The sequence below is a fragment of the Tursiops truncatus genome, chromosome 10, assembly GCF_011762595.2.
Source record: "Tursiops truncatus isolate mTurTru1 chromosome 10, mTurTru1.mat.Y, whole genome shotgun sequence".
In the NCBI taxonomy this organism is placed as follows: Eukaryota; Metazoa; Chordata; class Mammalia; order Artiodactyla; family Delphinidae; genus Tursiops; species Tursiops truncatus.
Window position 1 is genome coordinate 20,205,915 of NC_047043.1, and position 26,426 is coordinate 20,232,340.

General features: G+C 42.0%; 2 protein-coding genes across 16 annotated transcripts in view; one reads left to right on the forward strand and one right to left on the reverse strand.

Annotated features, from left to right (window-relative positions):
- Positions 1-14,365, reverse strand: part of LOC101335474 (cytidine monophosphate-N-acetylneuraminic acid hydroxylase) — a 260,691-nt gene extending 246,326 nt beyond the window's left edge. For both annotated transcript variants that reach the window (XM_073810421.1, XM_073810419.1), the window contains exon 1: positions 14,241-14,365. The gene's annotated coding sequence lies outside the window, so the exon portion shown is untranslated. The remainder of the gene's footprint in view (positions 1-14,240) is intronic.
- CARMIL1 (capping protein regulator and myosin 1 linker 1) overlaps positions 1-26,426 on the forward strand; it is a 434,292-nt gene that overhangs the window by 206,851 nt on the left and 201,015 nt on the right. The window lies entirely within an intron of this gene.

The following is a 26,426-nucleotide window of genomic DNA, read 5'->3' on the forward strand; positions in this document are numbered from 1 at the left end:
GTCTGCTATGGACTAAATGTTTGTGTTCCCCCAAATTCATCTGTTGAAGCCCTAATCCCAATGTGATGTTATTTGGAGGCAGAGCCTTTGAGAAGTAACTAGGTAATGAGGGTGGAGCCCTCATGATGGAATTAGTGCCCTTACAAGAAGAGACCAGAAAGCTAGCTCTTTCTCTCTCTGCCATGAGTGGATATAGCAAGAAGGCATCTATTGGCAACCAGGAGGAGGGCTCTTATCAGGAACAAAATTGACTGGTACCTTTAGCCCGGACCTCTCAGCCCTCTGGAACTGTGAGAAGTAAACGTTGTTTAAGCCACTCAGTCTAAGGGTATTCGTTATACCAGTTCAAGCAGACTAAGACAGGGTCTATGGGCAACTTTAAAGGAATCTGTCCTTCAGCCTTTCATTAAATGTTAAAAAATTATGGTACTGTCCATTATATATAATTTTTATAACCTCAAGTTATTTTTAAGTCAAGTGTTTAAAAAACGTTAGCTGCTTAAGTCAGATTGGAAGTAGCTGATCACTTTTCTTTAAAGTCTAAAATGGGATAATTGCTGGAGTTGAATATCAGTGTTTTTTTATTCTAGACACTCTGAAACATGAATACTCATGCTGGAAATTCTTGAGTCAGCATGGGAAAAGAAAAAGGCAGTGTCTGCCCAGCGATCAGAGCCAGCTAAGCAGGGAAAGGCAGGCTGATGCTGGTATGGGCACAGCAATGGAGCTTTCGTCTGCCTCGTTCTCTGGATATAGGACTCATGATAATTACGAGCAGTATGCGTTATCAGCAGAATGCAGTTCAGGAATTAAGAATCAGCAAGCTGACATCTGAGTTTTCTGCATAGAATTTCCTCTGTGAGACTAGCCAGTGGTGGTGCATCAGATGCTAGGAAGCCATCCACTCAGTTGTTAAACAGACTATTGACTTGTAATTTGTAAGATTTTTTTTCTGGTGGCCATTGCCTAGTTAAAAACAAAGACTTTAAAATATTGCAAGAATAGAGTACTGCAATAATAATAATAATAATAATAATAATAATAATAAAATATCCTAGATATGCTGTGAACTTTTTCCTAAAAATAGCCCCTGTGATTAGGCTACCTGCCCTTTCACATTTGCAGTTTTGAGGTCTCATTTTCCAGTGCTGTAATGATTGATATTACTAATATATGTTAGTAGGTTTGTCTCCAGCTTTGTCCTAAAGCTCTGGAACATGCCTGTTACTAACATTATCCGGCAACTTTTTAAAAGGGAGTTTTTCTAGACTCTTTACATTTCTTAAACAACCAAGATGACTCTTTAAAAAGTCATAATTTTTGGCTTTTATGACTTCGTATGTTTTTAGAGTTGGTTGCACAATTTGATCTGAAATCAATAAATAAAACTAAATCCGATGGTGTACTTCATAAGAGATGTTTAACTAATTTAGAGGTAGCTTTTTGTACTCTGCAGGGAACCTTATATTTCAATGATAGGTGCTACTTATTCACTATTATTCACAAATGTGTCACTGATGTCTTCATATTAGGGTAGGTGGCTGGTGGTATTACTGGCTGGTGGTATTTCCCACCAACAGGGCATTGCACTTCACAGGTGATCTTTTCCGGAGAACTTTGATAATTACACTGCCATACTTGAATGTGGAACCCAACTCTGGACATTAAAGGATAAAGGGCTACTGGGCTGTCTATCCCAGGACATTGGACAGATGATCACTGGAGAGGCAGTAGCTGGCAGGAGCCCTAATAATCTTCTGTGCTTGGGCCTCAAGAATTTCATCTCTCTTCCTTCTCACACAGCTGCCTCTATGGTATTGAGATCTTACTCAGGATGATGGGTTGAATGAAGTTGGTCTGGAATCGCACTCTCTCCTTCAGAAGTGTTCAGGAATCATTAGAGCTTGACTGTTCAGTACAATAGCCACTAGCCACGTGTGCCTGTTTAGATTTAATAAATTAATTACGAGATATAATTAAGTTATATTTAATTTAAAATTTTTAAATTAAATTAAATTTAATTTAATTTAAATTAAATTATATTTAAATTATATTTAAATTAAATTATATTTAATTTAAAAATTCCTCTGTTGCACTAGCCGCACTGCAAAGTCTCCAAAAGGAACGCCTGGCTAGTGGCTACCATGTTGAATTGCGTTCCACGTTCTTTTGGACACCGACATCTATGGAGATGCAGTGGCACGCCCCAGGTCACGTAACTAGTTAGTGCAGAATCAGGAGTTTGCGCTAGTTTAGCAATTAAAAAATGTATATATCATGCAGCTCTTCAGTTTTGGACATCATAATTTGAATTAAAACGTTTGTCCCTGGAGTATTACATCCTTCTTCCAAAGTCTGTGAGAGAGACTCAATAATAGAACTAGAGATTAGTTTTACTACATAATTCTAGTTTTATAAATATTTGTGATTCACCTTAGGCTGTGTGTGTACACACTTGCATGTGTGTACAGTGGTAGTTTGCCACATGTGCCATATGTTGCTAACCCTGGTCTATATGGTGCCCCTCACATAGAGGACATGGGGATCTAGAATCACAGGGTATTGGAGTTGCACAGGACTTTTGTAGGTATCTAGTTTAACCTTGCACGTACTCTTTTTTTTTTTTTTTTTTTTTTTTTTGCGGTATGCGGGCCTCTCACTGTTGTGGCCTCTCCCGTTGCGGAGCACAGGCTCCGGACGCGCAGGCCCAGCGGCCACGGCTCATGGGCCCAGCCGCTCCACGACAAGTGGGATCCTCCCGGACCGGGGCACGAACCCATGTCCCCTGCATCGGCAGGTGGACTCCCAACCACTGTGCCACCAGGGAAGCCCTGCACATACTCTTGACAAGGCTGTTGATGGTGAGAGAACTTCTAAAAGAGTTTATTTCTTTCCACAACTTCTAATCTCGTTTTTTTTTTTTTTTAGTATCAAGCTAACATGTTCCTTCCTTTAATTTCTACACATTGGTCCAAGTTGGCTCACAAAAAAAAGTTTACTCCCTCTGATATGCAGCCCTGTCAATACTTGAAGACTGTTTTCCTGTCATTCCTATGTCTTTTCTCCTGTATGCTAAGTAGGCCTACTTCCGTCAGCTATGCCTTATGTGACATGTTTTGCAAACCTCTCACCATCCTGCTTGCTTCTGTCTGGACAAATTCCACAGGATGGCTTAGATCTGTGTGACTGAAAATTTCATCTTTCATTTGAACGTATCTCATGGCTAGGTACATTCAGAAAATGGCAAGTCTTTCTTGAGGGAAAAAAATGGCTACTATTATTCACCTGTAGGAGACATAGTAACTTAGTTTTTTTTGGTAAGAAGTAGTACAGTTGTCTGTAATAAATATGTATTACTTTTATAATCTGAAAATATTATATAATTTTAATAAAAGCACTGTTTCTCTTTCCAGTCACTATATTGGGTAGAGTTTGGATGTAGTGAGTGAAACAAGAAAGTAATGTTCCCAACCTCCCTCCATCTCTCCCTCCTTCCCTCCCTCCCTTTCTTTCTTCCTTCATCCCGTTCATTGACCAATCTTTGTGTGCCAGCTCTGTGTCAAGAACCATGGCACTGGGGACACAGAGGTGAAGGAGAGAGGTTTCTTCCTTGAAGAGGGCATAAATGAGTGGTAGAATTATTCCGGCAATTGGGAAGGATGCAGCAGAACATGTTTAATTCTCTGTGATGACACTTATCAACCATATGGTCCCCAGCAGGTCTTTCTGTCTGTCCTTGCTTTTGAATTTCTGAAATGGGAATGGTCCTTGGAGTAGCTTCCTCCTAGGCTCGTTCTAAGCCTTAAAATCAAGATGATAGTACACGGTAGGTGAGACTTCTGTGACGATCATGGCTGTTACTGTTGTGCTCTCGTTGTTACTGATGAATAATACTTTTTTGGAGGGAGGTCGAGTGACTAATCGCCCATGTTAATTTCTCTTTCTTTTTCACGTATTTCTTCCCCTTATCCTGTTCTTTCACCATTTTATTATGAAAATTTCCAAGCATATAGAAAAGTTGAAAGACTGTTACAGTGAATACCCACATACCACCACCTAGTTTCTACCTTTTACATTTTACTCTGTCACATAATCTATCCATCCCTCTGTCATTATCCACTGTTAATGAACTTGTATTTACAGAGCTGATACGTGGTAGTCATTTTCTCCGGGAACTGGAGCCCTTCCCACCATGGTTTTGTCTCTCTTCCCAACACTGGTAATGATGGTTAGGATGATGGCGTGGGTACTCAGCGCAAAGTACTACATTATTAACTCATTTAATCTTTATAATGATGCTAGTAGACAAATGCTGTAATTTATCTCCATTTTATAGAAGCGGAAACTGAGGCACAGGGAGATGAAATGATGTGTCCCAAATCACACAACTAGTAAGGAAAAAAATGAGAAATCTGGTAATCACTCTGGTTAGGCTAGGTTTAAAAAATTTTTTCTAATCTATAGAATTAATGGAAAAAATTTGAGATACCATTTATGATCATGAAAAGTAACCTCTGCATTTGTCTTCAGCTGCTAGTTTGTGGCCACTGCTGTGCCAGGAGCTGGGGTTATGCAGGTGATGAAGTCATGGTCTTCTCCCAACAAGGCCATCATGAGTTGTTGGAAGGATCAGTGTTTTGATATAAACAATTTTGCTGGAATAGTTAGAAATGAAGGATTTCAGTAAAGGAAAGTTACATTATGTATCTAGTTTTACTTCAAAGAAACCTTACACATAAACGTTTGCTTTTTGGGGGTGTTTGTGACAGGATAAAGGATTCCAGCAAATGAACACTACCTATTTGGAAGTGTCTTACTATTTATAGACTTATTTTCTTTTGCCTTAGCAGAGGAAAATAATTTGGGGGAAATGTATCCAAGGATTATTTACTTTACCCATAAAACATATTCTGATTAATGGTATTGTAAAGTGTGCCTTAATTACACTTACCAAGGCATCTTATCACTTAAAAAAAATACTGTTCCTTCAATATGTTTTCGCTTTTATCTTTTTTTTTTTTTTTTGCAGTACGCGGGCCTCTCACTGTTGTGGCCTCTCCCGTTGCGGAGCACAGGCTCCGGACGCGCAGGCTCAGCGGCCATAGCTCACGGGCCCAGCCGCTCCGCGGCATGTGGGATCTTCCCGGACCGGGCACGAACCCGTGTCCCCTGCATTGGCAGGTGGACTCTCAACCACTGCGCCGCCACCGGGGAAGCCCAAGAATTTTTGTACATCAAGAACAAAAGCATCCTTTGTGTTAAATGCTTAGCACTACTGAAAATTTAGAAACTTCCTGCTCCAGGCTCATTGGCTTCTTTGGGTGGGGTAAGGCTTTTTTAAATTACAGTTAAAAAAAAAAAAAAAGAAGCTAAAATAAAGTATTTTCAGTTGACCCTCTTTGGGGCCACTCCTTGATCAGTATCTGTGAATAAGATTGTTAACTGAAGAATGCCTCTTCTAGTCGGAAATGAGATAATATGCAGTTTTGTTTTAATTTTTCCTGTTAAAGGATTTAAAAAGGTGTTTTAATTTACATATAAGTAAAAATCTGAGAACCTCTTCAGTAATCACTCATATATTGTTATTTACTTTTTTGCATCAGTGAGCTGCCTGAGCATTGCAAGTCATCCTTATTAGCATTCCTCTAAAGGTGCTCTTATAGATGATAATTTTATATAGAGGATGGAGGAAATAAGAAAATTGCATTTGTCATCCTGTTGAGGTGAGACACTTGCAAGGGGAAGATAGTTTCTAGCAGGGTGATGAAGCCTGTTGTTCATGCTGTGGTGTTGACTATTCTTCTGGGTGGCTACTTTGACCGTGGGGGTCCTTGTGATTTCCACATGACACAAATTCTAAATACGATTCCGTGCCTCGCCCTCCTTCCAGAGTCTTTCTTGCTCTGTGGTGATTTCTTGACTGGTGGGTAACACTCAAGCCCTTCTTTATCCCCTTCAGGGCATGCAGACTCCCGGTGAAAAAGCCAAGCAGATTTATTTTGACAGCACTTCCTGGAGGTCTTTCCCCATTTCTTTCCAGGAAAAATTAAAATTGCTCTGCCTTTAAAAAATTTTTTTTTCTTTAAGGACTGTCTATTTCATAAAAGCCACAGCATTATAAACAACTTAACAGCAGTATTGTAACGTTGTTTTGAAAAGTCCTCACTTGGTCACAGAACTGAAAGAAAGAGCTCTTCCAGGACCCATTGCCCACATCCTTGCTTCCTAAAGCCCTGGGGGCAAAAGCATCCCAGGAAAATCAGTAAATATTATACCTTAGTCTTTAGGTGGTTTCACTAACTCACAGTAACAAACTCTGTTTTTTGTTTTGATAGGAAGTTAAAGGAAGTTCTTCCTTAACCTAAATGTAGAGAATGATAGGGCCACAGGGTCCCTTAGAAGTGGTCTTGGTCATACTCTGCAGAGATGAGGAAATGAGTACATCAAGGGTAGGGGGCTCACCCAACATGGAATAGCTCATTAGTGATTGCTGGTCCGGTGCTTTCTTCACTCCATGGAGCCATTTTCGTTAAGATCTCTTGTCCCAAGCTGATTAACAATTTTCATGTAAGTAGCCAGTTGACGAAAGAGGCTGGTGAGAGGCTTCGTCGAAGAGGTTGTCATTCAGCAAACACTTTTGGGGGAGTGAGTTACCAAGATATAAAGATGATTGAAGCCTGTTCCTGCCCTCAAGGAGCAAATAGTCCAGAAAAGTGTTTGAAGGCGTTTACAGTTTTAAAGTTCTTTCTAGCCCAGTGATTCTAGCTTCTTTTTCCAAAAAAATTTGTGTTATTTTCATATCTCCACAAAAACAAATGCCTGGTGGTTAAACTGTCATAAAAGGTGAGATACCAAGTTGTAGTGTACGGTGTCTGAGGCGGGGAATGCAGGCTGATTGGCCCAAGTTCCCATCAAGAGAGCATCGTCAAGTAGATGGTCGGAATAGAAATCTGGATGGTTTGGGGAAATGGCAGCAAATAGACCTTGGGGAACAAGCACTCAACAGGAATGGGGGCAATTCTGAATGTGGGCTGGGATAATGATGAGTCTAAAAAGGCAGAGGGTAAGTGATGAAAGTTGCAGCTATAGGCACCAACCAAAGAAAGGGTTTTTTTTTTTGGCTGCGTCACACGGCATGGATAGATCTTAGTTCCCCAACCAGGGATCGAACCTGTGTCCCCTGCAGTGGAGGGGCGGAGACCCTACCACTGGACCACCAGGGAATTCCCAGAAAGGGTCTTTTTTATGTGCACTTTAGTGGTTCCCGTGGAGGGACCATTTTTGGACACGCTTGTTTTCTGTCAAGTGCACAGCACGGTATTCACTGGAGAAGTGCTGCTTAATCTGGGTAAAGGATGGTTTGCTGTCTGGCTTATCTCTAGTAAGTTGGCCGTCATCTCTTTTCCCCCTAATGTATTCCTAGGCCTTCCCTTACTCGGTATAGTTTTCCTGGAGAATCCATGAAATTTGAAATCATATTTTAGGCACTTAAAATTAGGCAGATATACTCTTTGCAAATGTACAAATTTGAAATAAATTTAGGTTTATTTCCTTTTATTTACATAGCTATGTGTGTGGGGGTGTAGGGGACATGTACACACCTTTTCCTGGATTATCAATATTGATGCTGACATTCAGCACAAATTCGTATGTTTTGAGAGTATTGGGAGGAAAAGGATTCGTTTCCTAAGCAATCAGAAAAGGGGTCACATCTCTGAATATTTACTGCAAAAGAGGCATGGCTGGAGGAAGAACTGTTTACAAATTAATGAATGAGACAATTATAATGTTTTTCCGATGTGGATGGAGCTTTGCATCTCTAATAGTGAGACCCAGTGATATTCGTGACTAGGATCTGTTCCTCCAAGAGCTTTCAACTAGGGATAATTCATCTGTTTGCGCTCAGAAATCACAGCCACGACACGCCTCTTTAACGACTCAGAGGCAATGGAAGGCACAAGTAGAGAAATCAGCACGTATATGAAAATAATGCATATTCCCCCCCTCCTCCAAAGGTCTCCCTACATAGGGGTGTCAGTAGCGTCCTCCGTTTGAGTTAATCCTTTTCTTAACGTGAAGTGCTTAGGATGAGGGACCAGTGCATCTTTTAATTACCAACTAGCCTGTTAGTTAGTGGGAAGAGGCTGGTTTTTGGAAGCTTGACATTACTGAGGCTCATTTATGTGATAGTCACATGCAGAGGACACAGGCTTGCTGTCTTCAGGTCAGGAGAGGGGAGACTTAGATCGGGCAGCTGCCTCCTTTCTACCAGACACTGTGCTGAATGAAGTATGACGTGGACAAGCTCTTTGAGGTGCGTAGAAATTGTTGCCCGACACGAGAAGACGCTGAGGTGAGGAGTAAATCAGGTGACTCACGGTTCAAGCACCACAGCTTGGTTTAAGGTGGTGATGACAAGCACTGACAGTGAGAGGCTCACCCCAGAGGGGGAGCTGCTGGGAACATGGGTGTAGGAACTGATGGATGTGGGTTCAAATTCTGACTCCTTTCAGTGTCCTTGGGGCAAGTTAAATTAAACCTCTCTGTGTCTAGGTTTCCTCATCTATAACACGAAGATTATGGTACCTTCTGTACAGGGTTAAATGCAATGAGGGAAGTGCCTCCCCATTCCTGGCTTACAGCAGACTTCAAAAATATCTTCCTTCCTTGCTTCCTCCTCCCAGGCAGTTCTTAAGAGGAAGAGTAGTTGTGAACTAGCATATCTTTTGATACGTATCTGAAAGATACTATATGAGTAGTCCAGAGCGGAAGGCCAGTGTTTGCGTCTAGATAAAGCCTGGGTTCCCTGCTTGTGCAGGCATAATGCAGACGGCAGGGGCTGCCCAGCTGCTGGGGCTGTCGTTCCAAATACATCTGCTAACGAAGGATTCTGGACTTCCCGTCTTCACGCTCTGCCCAAATGTGGCTGTAAACCTGCCCATGTGCTAGAGAAGATTCCTCGACGGCCGTGGTCCCTTTGACCAGGGATGCTTATAGGAGACCTGAATGGCCACCTTCTATTGGGGACGAGTGTGTATTTGGTGACTGGGTGTGAGTCAGGTTTCTGAAAATGGTTGCAAATTGGCAAGTTTTGTAAAAATGTCTGAGGTATCGAAACCAGATATCAAACCAGCCCTTGAACATTCAGAAAATATAAGAGGCTGGCTTCTAATGAGTGGAAAACAAAAGTTTCTGCTAACTTATTAAATTGGAAAATAACACTAATGAATGTGTAGGCATGGTTTGGATGGAACCTGCTCTGTGTATGTCCTTTATGTAATCATTAGAGAACTTGTAAACCAAATTATGCCTGGGGGAAATTTTAAATCCAATTTCCGTCAACTTATTGGTATGTTAGGGGAATTAAAAAAATGGTTTCGCTTGGCCTTTCAGAGAGCTGTTATACTGTTTGAACCATGACTACTCTTGTTATGATCATTAGACAGCTAATATTTATTGAATTGTTATTGTTGGCTGGGCCCTGTGCCGGAAAGCTTTTACATCCTCGCATCTGATCTTCACAACACTCATAGGAAGTGGATACTGTATTGTGTCCATGGACAGCCGAGGATGTGAGGTGTAGGGAGATTAGATAATTTGCCTAACACCACTGGTAAGCAGTAGAGCTGGCTCAGGCGTATCCGTCTTGAGAAGCTCTGTAGCATCATCTAGAATTATGTCTGTGGGAATTGTGTGACATGCAGAATTCATGCCATATGTCTGTGCCGCTTCCGTTTCTGTTCTATTCCTCTCTGTCTTCAGTTCTTCACCTTAAAATCTACATGTAAATCATGCTAATTTAGCAAAATCTATGGTGAACCCACTTAGCATTTTCACTGAAAAGACCTAAAGACTGTAAGGTGAAGTCTCTGGAACTTGGTTCTTCCAGTGCCCATTCTGATTGCATTAGCTTCTCTCTGTGTTAGACCAACACGCATCTTCCTGGAAGCTTTTCCTTCCTGCATATCTTTGGAAGAATTGGAATCAGTTTTCCTGCCGTGAAGGTGTCTCAGGGTATCAAAATGACATTTTAAGTATAACGATGGAATTTTGACTCATCGCCCTTTTTTCTAAAATGCTTTATGCAGATTATATCCCTGCCCCTGGCTGTACTTAAATGGTATTGGCCAAAATTTTTTTCAGGATTAAGATGGGGAACTTTTTGGACTCATATCTTGAAGGTCCTTTAAAAACTTATAATTTGGGGAATGAAAAAAATCGCTTACGAAGGAAATGTGTTTTTTCCTAACAGTGGCTCTCAAAGCGATAAGCCAAGCGACGCCACACAGCTGGCAACCTTCAGGCAGGAAACCTGGAGCAGAGCAGAATCGGCCTTACTGCGCTTTAGCATTTAAAACACCATCCCCGCCAGCGTGTTCACTGTCGTGGGAAACGCATCTGAAGCCACTGCCCGTATACAGCATTTTGCCTTATCGCTACGGTGGGGCAGGGGTGGGTGGGATGTCTGAGTATCTGCTCACTGAAAGGAAGCATCAGTTTGGACTTGACCAGACTGCGTTTTGAAAGACCAGGCCAACCAAGCCTTCCTGAGGAGGCCCTTCCAGATTCCAAGAAGCATAAATTCCAAGATTTATGATATAGATAGTTCTCATTTGATGCATTTCCTAGGTATTGAATAGTACTTTTGGCTCCGTTTATAATATATTTAGTATACTTATGCTTATTTCATAGGAACTAACACGCTCTTGAACAATTTTGAATTATTTTAATGGTTTGTATTTGCTTTATCTTTGCTTTTATAACACTGTTGTGTCTCAGTTCAGATTTAAGAATGTTGTAAAGGGATGCAGTCACCAATTTTAATATCCTTCCTGTGGGGGAAATTATATAAGTTACACATACAAACTGTATATATATATAATTATGTTATATGTTATTGGTATGTGATAATCAGGTTATATGTTATATGTATAATATAACATATATAACATTGATTATCCTCTAACCTATAGTTTCTAGAAACATATTGGAGTTACAAAATAAGGATAGTCTTTTAACTGTTCTTCTTTTAACTATTTATGGGAGACACTGCACCATATCAGTTATACGTAACCTAGGAATGCAGCCTTGCTTGTTTGTAAAATGAATAACGTTTTGCTCTTTTGTAAGTATCACAGTGTTCCTGGGATTTAGTATCCGCATTCTCAAAATGAAGGAATTTAACTGACAGCTTCTGAGGTCAGCTCTAAACTGATTGAATTGCCCTGTTAATCTCTTGGGTCATGCAATTTAGTGATATAACTGGGGTTAGCCTGAGTGTTTCAAAAGCAAGATTAATGAAAGCTCATTCTCCAGCTGTCGGGTTAGGAGATTATTCAGGAACGTTGCCCTGTCATTTGAACCTGGGTTGCTGATGAATAAGCCAGCATCATTATCCTGAGACCACCTCATGAATCGAGCCACAGCCTGACCACTGCATCTTCTTCACCCTCTAGCTGTGGAGCCAGCATCTTGCATCAGGTGCACTGTAGGGACCCGCAGAAGGTCTGACCCCAACCCTGTTCATCCAGACAGCATTTTCTAGACCCATGTCTCAGCTCACTTGACTTTGGTAACCAAGGATTTCCATGTAGTTTTTTTACCCCCCCCTCATTTTCAACTGATTTCCCTTTTTATATCTTCCTAATTTCTGCTCTTTTCCAACAAAACTATGGATGTACATTGTATAACGGCCTGCCTTTAATCTTCTGCTTTGATTTTCTCAACTGAAAAATGGTGGTACTAACTTCAGCCCTTTCATTCGTTTTGGGAAGAAAAATGAGATAACTGATGCCACAAAGTGCTTTGAATTTAGAGCAGGAGGGAAGTTCAATTAAAATAAGAATCTTCTATCTTTATTTTTATGTGACATTTAAAATGTTAGCATTGAATACGCATCAGGGAGGGAAATCTCATTTTGAATGTCATTGATAGAATGATGGCCGAAAAGATATTAGAGTTGCATTGCAGAAACTAAGAAAATGTGTTTAAAAATGATTAGAACCAAGCCATCTACTGTTTCCTTTCAAATAGGAGAATTAGATGGTGACTGTAGGGTAAAATAGAAAATAAGAATGCGTACTTCAAGGTTTTACACATCTATTTCGTATATATCCGTTAAACTCAATTTCAAGGAAATAGTGTTATGTTTAGTTCAGGAATGTTCCTCTGTGTGGTGAGCTGTATGGTTCAATCTGGTGGCAACTAGCCAGAGGTAGCTATTTTAATTAAAATTATAATCAGATGAAATTAAACTTTTAGTTAGTCCCATTTTAAGTGCTTAGTAACCACATGTGGCTAGTGGCTACAGTATTGGAGAGTCCAGATATAGAACATTTCCAGAAGGTTCTGTGAGACAGTACTACTCTAGAGGAACTGGAAAAAGACAAAAGAAAATTCCCTACCTCTTCCTCCCCCCAGTTGCTTTTTAGAATTCAGATAGAATCTCTGGCCTTATATTATTAAATTTTAAATGTACATTTGAAATGGTTAAGGGAAGCAAAAGGCGTTTGGGCAGAGAAGAACCACTTACTTCCAAACATCATTTGTTTCCCTGCTGAGGACAAACATGCTTTTCAGAACAACACTTGGAAAATCTTGGAACCAGTTCTTTGCTCTCAAGTTGCACTTCTTCCATAATTATTTTCTTACTTAAGTAACGTTACCCAGACCAATACAGTAGTCACTTAATCATGTACCATCTTCAGTTGTTACATAATTATTTCACGGGTATGAACCAAACTGTTGCCTTTAGCAAAATAACTAATATATTCCAAATCCACTCGGTTCACAAATCCATTCGGGCTCTGTCATCAAAGGATATCCACTTCTCCCCACCCCCACTGACCACTCTGGTCCCAGCCACCGCCCTCTCTCTCGCAAGTTATTGCAGTTGCCTCCTGACTGGTTCCCCGCGTCTGTTCTTTTGCCCTCTCACCCACTTTCCAGTCTGTTCTCAACACGGCAGTCGGAGAGATCATTTTAAATGTCAGGTCACATCACTCTTGTGCTCAAAATCCCCCAGTGGCTTCCCCTTTTATTCCAAGTAAAAGTGAAAGTGTGGACAGTGGATAGTAGCGCCTCACGGGTCTCACAGCCCCGTCTGACCTCACCGGTTCTCATTCCCCTCAAGCTACAGTGAGCTCTTCTTTCTCCTCCAAGTACCACAGGCATAGTCTTGCCTCAGGAATATGCTGTGTTTGCCTTTGCCACTTCCTCTGCCTGGACCACTCTTATCTAAGATGTCCACGTGGCTGATTCCTTCACTTGTTTTAGACGTTTTTCAACATCACTTCATAATGAGGTCTCACCAAACTATTTAAAAATGCCACCTACCCACCACCCCCTCTCCAGTGCCCACACAGCACTCACTCTTGCGTTTTCCTGCTAGCTTTTTCTCCATAACATTCGTCACCATCTGACATACCTTATTTTTACTTATTTATTTGTGTGTAGTCTGTCTCCTCCCGGTAGACTATAAGCTGCTTGAAGGCAGGACTTTATGTCTTTTTATTCTTAACGTCTACAAGGCAGACAACCATAATCTAATGAATGAATGAATGACTTACATATTTAATGACAATTGTAAATAGTACAAAAAAGAATAAGATAGGTGCATTTAAAAGAGAATTCTGCTTTTTTGGAACCAAAGAGTGCTAATTTAATGAAATTCATTTTAGCAAGAGATAGAGAAACACAAAGGCACACCTTCTGGCATAATCCTGCCTCTACCCCATTCCCCTCTGAGATGACTCTGGGTTCAGCCTCCACTTTTTGCGGGCTCTGCCAGAGGCCTCTGTTGTTCTCCCTCCTAGTCTTGAGGGGCCACAGAGAGGAGAGTTGGACCAGGGCTCCAGGGCTTCTATGTGGACAACTTGGAAAAGAAAAAGAACTTGGGGCTCCAGTCTGGGCTGACCCTTGGGCAGACCAGCCAGTCCTTTGCGGACATTCAAAGAAGGCAGAAGAGGGATCCTCTTGGTGTTGGAGCTGGGCTGCACGGGTATGTGTGTCTGAGGAAGCAGGGGCCATGGGGGAAGGGGCCAGCCGGAGTTTGCTGCCTTGGGAGGGGAGGTGATGAGCTATAGAAATAGGAATCTAGAAACAGAGAGGCAGAGAGTTCTTGTCCCGCGCTGGGAAGTGGCTGATGCCAGACTGGGGTACCCGGCCTGTTTCTGGCATGGCTGGGGAGAGGGGAAAGCTTGGGAGTGGTTGGGAGCAAAAAAAATACAGGGGTCACTTACAGTTTGCTGGTTCCTACCGAGGCAGGGAGGAGGAGGCTTAGCCACACGGAGAGCCAGTTGCTAATTTCTACATTAAAGGGCGTAGCAGCAGCAGTGTTTGCGCTTGAGGGATGTCAGCTTTTCACTTCCTCCCATTGTGCAAAGGCTGGGTTTGGCTTAGAAAGCTCTGCCCCTAGTTTCACTTTATCTGGCAACTTTGAGCCATTGGGCACAATGTTCAGGTGGGGTTCTTTGAACAGGTGAGTGAGGTTTCTGTGTTCCCAGAGCGAAACACTTCTCCACATAGCAAATCTCATTTATCTGAAGTTTCAAGAAAGAAAAACATGCTCTGTTTACAAAACTAGGTTTCTTCTCTTTGGCATGTCCTTTCATTATGCCTGCATTTTAAAGATAAGTTTCCTTCTGTTTAAATGGTCTATTAATTGTCAGTTAAAATAACATGTGATGTTTTTCCCTACATTTTGTATGAAGTCTGTCCCATCAGTACCCTGACCCACCTTTTGTGATTTGTGTCGTTTTGTGGACTTAACTCGGTTGGCACAATCAAGGGCAAGATCAAGGTCTAGAGAGCCTTAGGACGCCTGAAATCATTCATTGGAGTGGATTTTGCTTTTCCTGCATCTGTTGTTAGAAATGACATTCCCAGCCTGTGGGAGCTGCAGAAAACTAGAGTCTTTCTGTAGTGAATTTTTGAGTAAAGAAGTTCTTCGAACACAGTAGGCAAAAGGCAGGGATGTCAGCGTTCGGCATTGCTACACCTTTCCTCTGCTAGGTTACCGTTTTCTTGTTCTATTATTCTTTTTTTGGCAGGTGAGTTGGGGATTAGCTAGTAGATCTGTTTGAAGTGGGTCGAGATGAGCTGCACACAACAGATTTTCAGGTACTTCCCTTATAGGATATGACTATTACATAGGAAGGATGTGTCTATTATATGGTAGCTGTCAGGAATAAACAGGCATAACAGAATTTTTATAATTGGATTCAAAGACTGTAGCAACTCTTTTTACCTTCTGAACTCGAGTTTTTGCAGCTGAAAAGGGGGTGAGGTAGAGCAGTAAACTCTGACTAGGACGGATACGGCCCCTGCTCCCAGCTACCTTACAGTCTGGTGGCGCTGTTAGATGTTACATATACAATTCCACCAATAATTAAAAGGTATTACTAAGGAAATGTGCAAATACTGTGAGAATATATGATCGGGAGACCTGCTCCAGTCTGGATTTTCTTAGGGAAGTTCTTTAGGTTAGGATTTGAAGGATGAGCAGGTGTGAATCACGTGAAGGTGAAGAAAGCGGGAAGGAAGAGCAGTTGGAGCAGAGGGTGGGGCAGGTCCCCTTGAGGGGACCAAGTTCCAGTGTGGCTGGAACTGGAGGGGGGGTGGGGAGGAGAGGGAGGGAAAGGAGGCTGCAGGTGGAAGCAGGGATCAGTGGAGTCATGCAGAGCCACCGGAGAGCTTAAGCAGAGAAGCGATAAGATAATGTTTGGGTTTCTAGAAGATCGCATCAAGATTCTATATGGGCAGCTGACTTGGTGAGGCAAGATGGGTCTGTGGGGAGGCTATGGCATGTGGTACAGGAGCAAGATGATGGTGGCTTGGAGTACAGTCATTGCACTGGAGCTGGAGAGAAGTGACTGGATTTAAGAGATGTTTAGATTGGACTGAACTTGGTGAATGACTGAGGTGGGGAGTGACATTGACAATGCCTGGATTTCTGGCTTGAGAAACTGTATGGATGGCCATGACTCATTACTGAGCTCAAACTCTTAGAGGAGGAGCAGATTCTGGAAGAAAGATCACTTGCTGAGTTTAAGCTTCGGAGAGACATCCAAGTGGAGTTAGAGAGAGAGATCTGATGATCCAAGAATGATCCGGGCTGCACGTGAACTTGGGATGCCTCTGAGATCCATCGAAGTCGTGGAAGAGAATGGAAGGTAGCAGGGAGTGGGGAATGGATGTGACCAGGGAGGTGGGTGGACAAACCTGTGGAAAAGAGAATTCCAAGCTTGAGGGCTGTGCCAGTGCTAAGGAGAAATCTTGTTAGGAAACGTTAAGAACTATACACGGGGCTCAGCAACAAAGAGGTGATTGGGACCTCAGTGGAGCTGTGGGGACAGAAGCCAGTTTTGAACAGTAGAGTGAATTTGAGGCAGAAAAACGAAGACATGAGGTGCAGATCCTTTTTTGAGAAGTTGGGCTCAGAGGAAGGAGGGAGTTAGATGGAGCTACAAGAGGGGTGAAGAATCCAGGATACTGATCTAGATCTTGGGATCTCTCTATCTGGATATTTACATATGGAATGGAAGGCATAGTTAGTCACTTAAAGTTCCTGCAAAGGTGGGCAGGATATAATCCAGAGCCCAGGTGAGGGGGTGGGCATTTACCTCCAGCACGGCAGAAGAAGAGGAAGATGAGAGGACAGATGTAGCCGCAGGGGCAGGCAGGTGTGGAGGGTTGGGGTGGGATGGTCAGCGGTACCATTCTGATGAAGTCTGTGTACTCAGTGGCGTAGGAGGGAAGTCGTTTTCCCAGATGCAGGAAGCGAAATCAACTCGTGGGTTAGACCTGTTCTCCAGCTGCACCTGGCAGGCGCCACTGCAAACCTGGAATAGGTGGCTGGGTGGGTTCATCCAGGGTTGAGGGTTTTCTCTGTGGGCGTAATGAAAGGATAGGGCACACAGGCCGAAGGTATTAACAGTGGAGGAATGATTTCAGTGGGGTTTTAGTGGGATGAAGATGGGCTGGGAGGATGTAGGATGGTCAGTGACCTGGCAGGGTCAGGGGGCAAGTAACAGAGTGGCAGGCCCAGCTGAGGAGAGGGAAAGATGCTGCATGTGCTTCGCTAACTAATGTGTATATAAATCACTGGGGGATCTTATTAAACTGCAGATTCTGATGCAGTAGGTCTGGGAGTGGGGCCTCAGATTCTGTATTTCTAACAAGCTCCTAAGTGATGCCAGCCCCTCTGGCCCATGGGTCACAGTGAAGGAGAAATGAGAAGGTTGTGGTCAGAGAGTGGGATGCATGAATTAGGAATCGTAGAGCAGATAGACAGCACGGCCCAGGGAATGACTAAGGGGACCAAAAGGTCAAAGAATGAGAAGGCCACCTGATCACTGAGTCTTGCCGATGCGTGACAATGATGCTAACACTTACTGTTGGCAGCACTGTTCTAAGCACCTTGTGTATATCCTCACAACAGCCCCCAATGAGGTGTGTATGATGATCCCTTATTTTACAGATGAGAAAGAGAGACACAGGGAGGCCATTCTCCACATCACCCACGCTTGTGAGTGGCAGAGTCAGGATTCAAACTGGGACAGTAAAACTCCAGTACATCTCCGGAGTCTAGTGCCCTTATGTGAATGGATGCATTACTGACCTCTGATCTCAGAAGTTGGAGAGGAGATGGTGTATAGAGACTTTTAGCCAGGTGTTAGCATCATCAGTGAATAAAGTTAGGGTGTCTAAGAGAGTGCTAGTGTTTTTACAAGTTATCTCATTTAATCCTCACAACTGTCATAGAGAGCTTATGCCATACCCATTTTACAGGTAATAAAATTAAGACTCAGAGATTATATAATTGAAGCGGGGGAATTGGCAAGTGAATTCAAATTGGTCTGAGTCGAAAGCCCATTTTTTTTTTGAATTTTATTTATTTTTTTATACAGCAGGTTCTTATTATCTATTTTATACATATTAGTATATATGTGTCAATCCCAATCTCCCAATTCATCACACACACACACACACACACACACACACCCGCCCCCCCCCCCCCATCACTTTCCCCCCTTGGTGTCCATACGTTTGTTCTCTACATTTGTGTCTCTATTTCTGCCCTGCAGACTGGTTCATCTGTACCATTTTTCTAGGTTCCACATATATGCATTAATACACGATATCCATTTTTCTCTTTCTGACCTCACTCTGTGTGAGTCTCTAGATCCATCCACATCTCTATAAATGACCCAATTTCGTTTCTTTTTCTGGTTGAGTAATATTCCATTGTATATATGTACCACATCTTCTTTATCCACTCACCTGTTGGTGGGCATTTAGGTTGCTTCCATGACTTGGCTATTGTAAACAGTACTGCAATGAACATTGGGGTGCATGTGTCTTTTTTTTTTTTTTTTTTTTTTTTTTTTTTGCTGTACGCGGGCCTCTCACTGTTGCGGCCTCTCCCGTTGCGGAGCACAGGCTCTGGATGCGCAGGCTCAGCGGCCATGGCTCACGGGCCCAGCGGCTCCGCGGCATGTGGGATCTTCCCGGACCGCGGCACGAACCCGTGTCCCCTGCATCGGCAGGCGGACTCTCAACCACTGCACCACCAGGGAAGCCCAGCATGTGTCTTTTTTTTTTTTTTTTCCAGCATGTGTCTTTTTGAATTATGGTTTTCTCTGGATATATGCCCAGTAGTAGGATTGCTGGGTCATATGGTAATTCTGTTTTTAGTTTTTTCAGGAACCTCCATACTGTTCTCCATAGTGGCTGTGTCAATTTACATTCCCCACCAACAGTGCGGGAGGGTTCCCTTTTCTCCACACCCTCTCCAGCATTTGTTGTTTGTAGATTTTCTGATGATGCCCATTCTAAATGTGTGAGGTGATACCTCATTGTAGTTTTGATTTGCGTTTCTCTAATAATTAGGGATGTAGAGCAGCTTTTTATGTGCTTCTTGGCCATCTGTATGTCTTCTTTGGAGAAATGTCTATTTAGGTCTCCTGCCCATTTTTTTGATTGAGTTGTTTGTTTTTTTAATATTGAGCTGCACGAGCTGTTTATATATGTTGGAGATTAATCCTTTGTCCGTTGATTCATTTGCAAATATTTTCTCACATTCTGAGGGTTGTCTTTTCATCTTGTTTGTAGTTTCCTTTGCTTTGCCAAAGCTTTTAAGTTCTATTAGGTCCCATTTGTCTATTTTTGTTTTTATTTCCATTTCTCTAGGAGGCAGATCAAAAAAGATCTTCCTGTGATTTATGTCAAAGAGTGTTCTTCCTATGTTTTCCTCTAAGAGTTGTATAGTTGTCTGGTCTTACATTTAGGTCTTGAATCCATTTTGAGTTTATTTTTGTGTATGGTGTTAGGGAGTGTTCTAATTTCATTCTTTTACATGTATCTGTCCAGTTTTCCCAGCACCACTTATTGAAGAGACTGTCTTCTCTCCACTGTATATCCTTGCCTCCTTTGTCATAGATTAGTTGACCATAGGTGTGTGGGTTTATCTTTGGGCTTTCTGTCTTGTTCCATTGATCTGTTTCTGTTTTTGTGCCAGTACCATATTGTCTTGATTACTGTAGCTTTGTAGTATACTCTGAAGTCAGGGAGTCTGATTCCTTCAGCTCCGTTTTTTCCCCTCAAGACTGCTTTGGCTATTCGAGGTCTTTTGTGTCTCCATACTAATTTTAAGATTTTTTTGTTCTAGTTCTGTAAAAAAATGCCACTGGTAATTTGATAGGGATGGCATTGAATCTGTAGATTGCTTTGGGTAGTATAGTCATTTTCACAGTATTGATTCTTCCCAACCAAGAACATGGTATATCTATGCATCTGTTTGTGTCATCTTTGATTTCTTTCATCAGTGTCTTGTAGTTCTCTGAGTACAGGTCTTTTACCTCCTTTGGTAGGTTTATTCCTAGGTATTTTATTCTTTTTGTTAACAATGGTGAATGGGATTGTTTCCTTAATTTCTCTTTCAGATTTTTCATCATTAGTGTATAGGAATGCAAGAGATTTCTGTGCATTAATTTTGTATCCTACAACTTTACCAAATTCATTGATTAGCTTTAGTAGTTTTCTGGTTGAGTAATATTTAGTAGTTTTCTGGTTGAGTAATATTCTATTTACTCTGGTTGAGTAATATTCCATTTTTTCTGGTGACATCTTTTTCTTTTTAACATCTTTATTGGAGTATAATTGCTTTACAATGGTGTGTTAGTTTCTGCTTTATAACCAAGTGAATCAGCTATACGTATACATATATCCCCATACCTCCTCCCTTTTGCGTCTCCCTCCCACCCTCCCTATCCCACCCCTCTAGGTGGTCACAAAGCATGGAGCTGATCTCTCTGTGCTATGTGGCTGCTTTCCACTAGCTAGCTATTTTCCATTTGGTAGAGTATGTATGTCCATGCCTCTGGTGGCATCTTTAAGATTCTCTATGTATAGTGTCATGTCATCTGCAAACAGTGACAGTTTTACTTCTTCTTTTCCAGTTTGTATTCCTTTTATTGCTTTATCTTCTCTGATTGCCGTGGCTAGGACTTCCGAAACTGTGTTAATAATAGTGATGAGACTGGACATCCTTGTCTTGTTCCTGATCTAAGAGGAAATGCTTTCAGCTTTTCACCATTGAGAATGATATTTGCTGTCGGTTTGTCATGTATGGCCTTTATTATGTTGAGGTAGGTCCCCTCTGTGCCCACTTTCTGGAGTGCTGTTATCATAAATGAGTGTTGAATTTTCTCAAAAGCTTTTTCTGCATCTATTGAGATGATCATATGGCTTTTATTCTTCAATTTGTTAATATGGTGTATCACATTGATTGATTTGCGTATTTTGAAGAATCCTTGCATCCCTGGGATAAATCCCACTTGATCATGGTGTATGATCCTTTTAATGTGTTGTTGGATTCTGTTTGCTAGTATTTTGTTGAGGATTTTTGCATCTATATACAACAGTGATATTGGTCTGTAATTTTCTTTTTTTGTAGTATCTTTGTGTGGTTTCAGTATCAGGGTGATGGTGGCCTCATAGAATGAGTTTGGGAGTGTTACTTCCTCTGCAATTGTTTGGAAGAGTTTGAGAAGGATGGGTGTTAGCTCTTCTCTAAATGTTTGATAGAATTCACCTGTGAAGCCATCTGGTCGTGAACTTTTGTTTGTTGGAAGATATTTAATCACAGTTTCAATTTCATTACTTGTGATTGGTCCGTTCATATTTTCTATTTCTTCCTGTTCAGTCTTGGAAGGTTATACCTTTCTAAGAATTTGTCCATTTCTTCCAGGTTGTCCATTTTATTGGCATAGAGCTGCTTGTAGTAGTCTCTTATGATGTAAAGCCCATTCTTTCTCTATATCAGGTTTCACTACATCCCCATCCAGACATGGAAATTCTTTTCTAATTCTCAGATAGGCTGTAGTTACCATGGGAAGACTCTCCCCCTGCACTGACTCAACCTACATCCTGGAGATGATGTGTCGAGAACGGGATTCAGGGCCGGAGACAGGGCATTTGGGCTTGTCTCTGTCCCTAACTAACAAGTGTGTACATGTCTCTGTAGGTCTCAGTGTTTTATCCCTATAGATCACTTTCAGAGCTGTATTCTTTGAGGCCAGTTACAATGACTTCTTTGATATTAATGTGTGCTCTAGGCTTAGCACTTGATAGGTAATCTCCAATTCTTACACAAGGACAAATACTGTCTCCAAGTTAGAGGTGTGGATACTGCAGCCTGGAGATTTAAAGGAACTTGCCTATGACCAGTCTGCTCACAAAATGCCAAAGCTGGGATTTTGTTGTCTCCAAAGCTCACGTTCTTGCCATCCTACCACGCTGCCTCAACCTTCTTATAGCCTCATGGCGGATCATGCTATAGGTGCGGATGGTGCCGTAAACCAGTCTTTATCAAACTCTCAAAATCTGGACCCACAGAAGAAATGCATTTTATATTGATTCTGAGAAGCACCCCCCCAGGTGTGCACACAGTCTTGCGCGCACACACACGCATGCCTGTGTGCCATGAGCACACTGATACCTCTGAAACAGAAGTTTCATGAAACAATGCTCTGGTTTCTATTTGCAATGCACTTGATTTTCTTTTCACTTCCACTTCAGTCTATTTTATTAATATTCTTGTTAAACTCTCCTGAATTGATTTAACCAGCCACCAGTGGGCTGCAGCCCTCAGTTTGAAAATGATGTGCATACCTGGATTTCTCAATATAATCACTCCAAATCTTTTTTCTGCTTCTCTCCCTGTTTATCGTGGAATGTAATGAAGAATATCTCTCAATCTGATTATTTATGCAACAGTATTAAATCTAAGCCAATTCCCCCTACCATATGCCACCCACACTTCTGCAGAGTGGAGGAATATTTCATAAATTTGCTCTGAGAGCAGGAAAGAAAATGTGAACTTTTTTTCATTTGATGAAAATGATAATTAACAGAAGGTGAAGAATAGGGAAGTGACATTTGTGCCTCCTTGGCTTGAGAAGATGGGGATCTAAGGGCCCCCCTTGTAGGCTGACAAGTTGAAATAGTGTAGGTTGGGGAGGGACCACAGCATGAGAATTGTGATAAAAGATGAGTGAAACTTACTTCATGTTCCAGCTCTGCTGTATAGCTGGTTAACTAATATTACCACTGAACTTGTCCAAGAACATGTGTTTATTGGACTCTTTTATGTGCCAGGTCTCGTTCTGTGTAACTATGTTATCTTAGTGGGCGTATTGTATACATGTTTTTACAGGTGGGGTGATTAAGGCATGGAGAAGCTAAGTAACCTGCCCCAGGTCACACAGCTAGTAGTGAGTGGTCTAGCGGGGGTTCATACCCAGGCTTTCTGCCTCTGGAGCCCGTGGTCTTTGTCATTAAGCCGTAACTGTTACGTGTCTTTCCTTTCAGGTAATTCTCTGTGGTCTTTATTGGGTGCCATGCCCAGGATGGGGTTCTCGCTTCTGGGTTTTGAATCTTGAGAGGAATCATACTTGGAAGAAACGTGGCTGAAGTCCATTCACTCCATCAGGGCAGCCAGAAGGGACTCCCCACTAGTTCTTCTCAAATCTGTAGAGTTGATTTCGTTTCTGTCCCTCTTGAGCTCTGGTTTTTAATGAAAAACATTTTTTTAAAAAAAATTTTTATTATGAGAGCTACTCATTTCCTTTAAAACATTTATTTGTGCTTAAATTCCATTGTTTGGAAAAAAAAAAAAAGCAAGCCCTGATAAATGCAGACAATTGTTTGACCCTTCCTGGTCTGTTTCCTCATCTATAAAATAAAGGAATTAGATATGCCTATCTCCAGATTGCTTTTAACTTTGTGATTTTTTGCTAGAGTTAGGTTCTGGTAACTCATGGCTTGTTCAAGAAGAGACTGGCTGGCCTTGTGTTAGGGAAGCACGAGGAGTTTTGTTAACTGGGTTAATGTGACCTTTACATTCATGTTGTATTTTTCTGTATTCTTTGAATGACTGTGATTCTACTGTTGGTGAATTCATTTAAACCATAAATATGACAGTGATGACTAGCAGAGGTCCCTTTCCAAGTGTGCCCCATGCAGACCCATGAGACCCCAATGCTGAGAGGTCTGGGCAGAAACTCTGCCCCATGTAAGTGCCTTAGCCTGACCTTCCTGGACCTGTGGAGCTGGTTCTAGGTGTTGGGCTCATCTTTACTCTTAGCCTAAGAGGTGGTCCTATTCCAGGGATTATGGTCACGCCATCATTCTGCCTTTAAAAATATGTTATCATCATAGAATCAGTGCATCTGGTTCCAGAGTTTTGTTTTGGCCAGTGCTTTGAAACGAAGATCTGAAATGTTAGTGACATCAAGAAGAATTGATGTTGTTTGGAAGTAGCCACATGTTCATCCGTGGGGAAAAATTAGAAACACTTGTTTTCTTTCATGCTTTGATAAAACCTTACAATTTGCAATGAAAGCACTGCAGGAAGAATGAAGCGATTGTGTCTGACAAGCTGTATGTAAACATTCCATTTCTGCATAATGGCATAAATAACCAGGTGAAAAGAAATGGATTCACACAGGTGTTAGAGTACAAAGACTTCCCCGGAAACTAGATATCAGAAGACAGAAACCAAACTCCACTGACTTCCTTGCCCCCCCTGTTGAGGGAGCGTCTGTCCTTCCGGGGAGCAGGGGCCCAAGAAGGAATTAATTCCTCTCAGCAAATATTTACTGGCGATTTGCCATTCTTGGCTGTCCATGCAAAGCAAAGAGAAGAGGGGTCCTAGAACTGGGACATTTCCACAGTGGGCCTGAGTCATGACCCAGAGTGTAGCAAGGTAAGTTAGACACCTGTTCCAACCCCCTGATTTTACACTTGGGTGAATTGAGGTCCACAGAGACAGTAACTTGCTCAGAGTCAGGTCACTTGGCCAGCTTGAGGCCAAACCCAGGCTAAATCCAGTAACTCTGTTCTTAGTGTAATACTATAATGGACATGCATAATATTATTATAATATTGTAATATAAATAATAACAAACACTAGCACTTTCCGTATATTCTTCTCAGCACTTTACATATGTTCACTTATTGACACACATTAACTTATTTAACCCTCATGGCTCCATAAGGTGTACCTTGTTGCTCCCATTTTACAGAAGAGGAAACTGAGCCACTGAGAAGATTAAGTAGTTTGCCCCAAGTCACACAGATGGTAAACAGTGAAGCTTGGAAGCCCAGGCAACCCGACCCCAGAGTTTGTCCTCGAAACCACTATGCAAGGGGTCAGCAAACCTTTACTTTCTGTAAAGGACCAGATAGTAAATATTTTTGGCTTTGTGAGGCATAAAAATCTCTGTTGCATCTGCTCAGCTCTGCCTTCATAGTGTGAAAGCAGCTGGAGATGATCCATTAAACATGGTTGGGGCTGTGTCCCAGTAAAACTTTATTTATAAAAAACAGGTGGGGCTGGATTTGTAGTTTTCAGGACCTGCGCTGGACTATGCTGCCTCCTAGTGTGGTGATCCAGTTTTATAAGGGATCTGGGGCCAGAAATTGCGCTAAAACGATGTGTTGTTTTGTATTCCTTTTGGGTGAAGGGTCGTGCTTTGGCCAGAGAGGGTGAAGGTCATCAGAGCTGTGTGCAGTGGGTTGTTACGAGGCTCAGAGCCAGAGGGGCTTTTTATTCTTCCTCAACTTTCTGGGTGACCTTGCACAAGTCCCTTAGCATCTGTCACTCGTAACTCTCCACGGTGGCGCTAACAGTCCTCGCCACCTGCCCCTCTCCCTCCCCAAAGCTTGTGTCTTGGATTAATGAGGTCTGGGGGTTTGGAAGAGGGGAAACGTATTAAATGGCACTCATCATTTAGTTTGCTTGCAAATTAGAGAGCATTTGGGTGGTATAAGACCATTGGTCGAGTGTTTGCCATGAAGAGCCCAGTTTTACAGGAAAGGCGTTTTTGGTAACGTGCAGGGGAGAATGTGGATTTAGGGGCCGTGAATTTATGGATTGCCTGGGCAGCGGTAGGCTTTAGGTAATGGAGTCCTATAAGAGGGTGAAACAGATACTTTTGTTTTTAGTAAGTGTGCCATGATAGGGTTCCATGACCGACCTCATTTTGTATCATTTCCATAAGGAAATTTAGGCTTCTCTGCTAAGCTATGAGTCTTAACAGTAGGGAGGATTTTTATAAATGTTTCCAAGTGAAATTTTGAAGTTAAAAGTTGAACCAAGAAGCCTCAAAGGGAACCAGGCTGCTGCTTGCATTTCAATGAAAGGGAGAGGAAATTCATTATAGAGGTTGAAAATGTGGTTTGCATGCTAAGACTCTTCTGGAAGAATGGGCCTCGCAGAGGAGGTGGGAGGGAAGTTCTAGCTTGCCCTTTGTGGTTAAGGTTCCTTGGCTCAGCCCATATACTTCTTCTAATGCCCTCCACACACACCCCCACCCCGAACCCCCGTTTTTTTTAACTCTGCAAGAAAATTCTTCTCCTTCAAGGTTAAAGGTATATATATTGAACTGAAAATGCCAGCCTAGGAGATGTCTCAGAATCGTTGTTTCTGTTTTGCTGTTGTTTGTTTTGTTCTGTTGACAAAAGCCATTATTTAAAAATTCAATAGATGTTAGTCTTACTTTGGGAATCTAAATTTAAGATGCTCTCACACCAATTATTTTGATATATTCAGCAGAGACGTCTGGGTGCTGGGCTAGGGCTTTATCTACGTTTGTATTTTACTTAAAACAACAGTATTAGATTAGTCCTGCACAGCAGTATTATTCTTGTTCTACAGGTGAGCAAACTGAGAAGTTAACTAACTCTGTCAGTGTTAAACAGCTAGAAAGCGGCAGAACCAGAATTGGAATCTGTCTTCCTGATTCCAAAACCCCGGCAAAGTAGGGCAACCAAGGGTTCCAGTTTCCGGGAGACAGGATTCTCAGAGCTAAAACTGGAAATGAAGATGTGGTCACCCTGCAAGGAAGACGCTTGCTATCCCT